We start from the raw sequence: 4,798 nt of genomic DNA on the forward strand, positions 1-4,798 counted from the left end.
AAAAACAAAACCCAGCTATATGCTGCCTGCAGGAGACACATCTCACCTTCGAAGACAAATATAGCCTCAAAGTGAAAGGGTGGATAATGATATTTCAAGCAAATGGCATTCAGCGAAAAGCGGGAGTAGCGGTACTAATTTCAGATGAAATAGACTTCAAAATAAAAAAGATAATGAAGATATTGAGGGACACTTTATAATGATAAAGGGAATCATGCGCCAAGAAGACATTACACTTATTAATATCTATGCTCCCGATCAGGAAGCCCTGAAATATGTAAAGCAATTACTATCAGAACTAAAGGGAGAAACAGACCAAAACACTATCATAGTGTTTTGAGGACAGGCATTCATTGGTAAAGCCATCAGGCCTGGACTTTGACATTTTGGTAGGTTTTTGATAATTGTTTCAATTTCCATACTACTGATCAGTCTATTTAGATTTTCCACTTTTGTGGAAATACCACACTGTCAGATATGGGGACCTAAATATCCCTCTGTTGGATATGGACAGATCATCCAAACAGAAAATCAATAAGGCAATAATATCCTTAAATGACACATTAGATCAACTGGACATAATTGACATTTGAGAGCCTTCCATCCCAAAATGGCTGCTTATACATTCCTCTCTAGTGCACATGGAACATTCTCAAGAATTGATCACATACTGGTACACAGAGATAGCCTCAACAGAGGGTTGAAATCATACGAACCATGTTCTCTGATCATAATGCTTTGAAACTAGAGATCAACTGCAAAAAAAAAAGCAGGAAGAACCACAAATATATGCAGATTATACAACATGCCATTAAAGAATGACTGGGCCAGAGAAGAAATAAAAAGAGAGATCAAGAGATACATAGAGACGAATGATAATGATGGTACAACATATCAAAACTTTTGGAACATGGCAAAAGCGGTCATAAGAGGAAAGTTCATATCATCACAGGCCTATCTCCAAAAATAAGAATGAGCCTAAATAAAAAACCTAATGTTTCATCTTAAAAAAAACTAGAAAAGGAAGATCAAATGAAGCCTAAAGTCAGCAGAAGGAAAGAAATCATCAAAATTAGAACGGAAATAAATGAAATTGAAAATACAACAAAATAAACAAATAAACAAAAAAGATAGAAAAAAATAAATGCAACAAAGAGCTGGTTCCTTGAGAAAGTTAATAAAATTGACAAACCCCTGGGTAGACTTACTAAAGAAAAAAAAGACACAAATAAACAAAATCAGGGAAGAAATAGGGGAAATTACGACAGACACTGCAGAAATACAAAGGATCATACAAGAATACTGTGAAAAAGTATATAACACCAAATTTAATAACCTAGAAGAAACGGACCAGTACTTTGAAAAATACAACCTTCCTAGACTGAATCAAGAAGAACTAGGAAATCTAAATAAATCGATCATCAGTGTGGAAACTGAAACAAGCATCAAAAACAGACCAAAAGGTAAAAGTCCAGCACCAGATGGCTTCACCAGTGAATTCTACCAAACATTCAAAGATTTAATACTTATTCTCTTGGAACTCTTCCAAAAAATCAAAGAAGAGACAATACTTCCCAATTCATTTTCTGAGGCCAATATTACTCTGATACCAAAACCTGGTAAGGATAATACAAAAAAAAAAAAAGAAAATTACAGACCACTATCTCTCATGAACACAGATGCAAAAATTCTAAATAATATACTAGCAAACCAAATACATCAACATATTAAAAAGATTATACACCACAATCAAGTGGGCTTCATTCCAGGGGTACAGGGATGGTTCGATATATGCAAATCGATTCATGTTATATACCACATAAACAAACTAAAAAATAAGTCATATGATCATATCAATAGGTGCAGAAAAAGCCTTCAACAAGATACAAAGAAGTGAAAAAAACAATACCTTTTGCAATTGCAACATAAAGAATAAAATAACTAGGAATAAATTTAACAAAACTTGTTAAGGACCTATATAATGAAAACTACAAGACCCTATTACAAGAAATCGAAGAAAATACAAAGAAATGGAAAAATATTCTGTGTTCTTGGATTGGTAGAATCAACAGAGTTATAATGCTTATAAGTCTGTATAAGCATTATACAGACTTAATGTAATCCCATCATAATCCTATTAGCAATTTTTAAAGAAATGGAACAAAAAATCAGCAGATTTGTATGGAAATACAAAAGACTCCAAATTGCCAAAGCTATCCTGAGAAAAAGGAATGAGGCTGCTCGACTTCAAATTATACTACAAAGTGACAGTAATCAAAACAGCATGGTATTGGAAGCAAAACAGACACATGAACCAGTGGAACAGAATCGAGAGTCCATAAGTAAACCTATATTTATATGGGCAAATAATTTTCGACAAAAAAGCCAAAACATACAGTGGAGAAAGGAAATCCTCTTCAATAAGTGGTGCTGGGAAAATTGGAAGGCCGCCTGCAAAAGAATGAAACTAGACTGTTGTCTATCATCACACACCAAAATTAACTCAAAATGGATTAAAGACCTGAATATAAGACCTGAAACAATAAAATGCATATAAGAAAATATATGGACCTAAAGAGGAGTTTATGAATTTGACCTCAAAGGCAAGGGAAGTAAAAGCAAAAATAAATGAATGGGACTACATCAAACTAAAAAGCTTCTGCTCAGCAAAAGAAATAGACAACCATCAGAATGGGAAAATATATTTGTAAGCAATGCCTCTGATAATGGCCTAATATGCGAAATATACAAAGAACTCATACAAGTCAATAACAACAAAAATGATCCAGTCAAAAAATGGGCAGAGGATCCAAACAGACACTTCTCCCTAGAGGATGTACTTCTCCCTAGAGGATGTACAAATGACCAACAAATATATGAAAAGATGCTCAACATCGTTAGCTATTAGGGAAATGCAAATCAAAACCACAATGAGATATCATCTCACACCTGTTAGAATAGCTATAATCAACAGGACAAATAATAATAAATGCTGTAGAGGATGTGGAGAAAAAGGAATCCTCCTACACTGCTGGTGGGACTGCAAATTGGTACAGTCACTATGGAAAACAGTCTGAAGGTTCCTCAAAAAACTAAGAATTGATCTACCATATGATCCAGCAATCTCTCTACTGAGTATTTACACCAAAGATTTGAAAACCCATATCCAAAAAGATATTTTTACACCGATGTTCATAGCACCATTATTCACAATGGCCAGGACATGGAAACAAACAAAGTGTCCTACGATAGATGATTGGCTAAAGAAGCTGTACATATATACAATGGGATATTACTCAGTCACAAGAAGAGATGAAACATTGCCATTTGCGACAACATGGGTGGACCTCGAGATAATTATACTAAGCTAAATAAGCCAGACAGAAAAAAATGAAAATCACATGATATCACTTATATGTGGTATATAAACTTAAAAGCAACAAATGAACAGGACAAACAAGCAGCGATTCATAGACATGGACTACAGACTAGTAGTTACTAGAGGGTATCGGGTGGGGCATGAGGGGAGAGTTAGAAAGGGTAAAGGGTTGGTTAAATATAGGGTGGTAGAGGGAGTGTGAAATGGGTAAAAGGGATCAAATATATGGTAGCTGAAGGAAACTGGACTTTGGGTGTTAAACACACAATAAAATATACAGATGTCAAATTACAATGTACTCTTTAAAATAATATAATTGTATTAACCAATGTTACCCCAATAAACTTAATTTTTGCAAAGTTAAAAAAATATATAACCACCTTGAGAAATGCAGGTAACTACTAATATCTAATTATTCCATGGTGTACACTGCTAAACAACTTTTATCATACAACTCATTATAACCTGAATTTTTTTGTACACAAATTTTATTAATATTTAATACTTCAAAGCATCTGGTATACCTTTCTACATTTAATATAAATAACTTACACTGAATATGAATAATTGGAGAAAATTTTAGTAAAACAATAACAAAAAACTTTAAAATAAAGTATTCTCTTGGCTAATTATAATTAAATATAGACATTTTTATTTTCTATGGAATAAGTTCAACTTTTCTTTTTGTAAAAATTGTGGTAAAACATGCATAACACAAAATTTACCATTTTAACCATTTTTAAGGGTTCAGTTCTGTTGCATTAAGTACATTGACATTTTTTACAACCATCATCATTATTTATCTTGAGGATTTTTTCATATTCTCCATCTAAAACTCTGTACCTATTAAACATTAACTCCTTCTTCTCCCCCACTTCCAGCTTCTGACAGTCAGCATTCTACTCTCTATCTCTATGAATTTGACTATTCTAGAAACTTTATGTAAGTAGAATCACACAATATTTGACTTATTTCACTTAGCATAGTGTTTTCAAGTATTATTTATTTTGTATTATGTCAAACGTTCCTTTATTTTTAAGGGTAAATAAATTTTAATTTTTTTGTATATACCACATTTTATCTATTAATCTGTTTGTGAATATTTGGGCTATTAACATCTTTTGGGTTTGTGAATAATGTTGCTAGTGTACAAATATATTTTTTTAATTGCTACTTGCAATTTTGAGGGGTATATACCTATTTCAGAAATGAAATTGCTGAATTGTATGATAATTTTATGTTTAAAGTTTTAGGAATCACTATACTATCTGCCACAGTGGCTGCACTATTTTCCATTCCCACCAGCAAAGCACAAGAATCAATTTTGTCCATATCCTCTCCAATACTTGTTCTATTCTGTTTTTTATAATAGCCATACTAATGGGTTTTAAGGTTTATGTTAATTTGATAGATATCAAG

Source organism: Pteropus alecto, unplaced genomic scaffold (genome assembly GCF_000325575.1).
Source record: "Pteropus alecto unplaced genomic scaffold, ASM32557v1 scaffold239, whole genome shotgun sequence".
Lineage (NCBI taxonomy): Eukaryota > Metazoa > Chordata > Mammalia > Chiroptera > Pteropodidae > Pteropus > Pteropus alecto.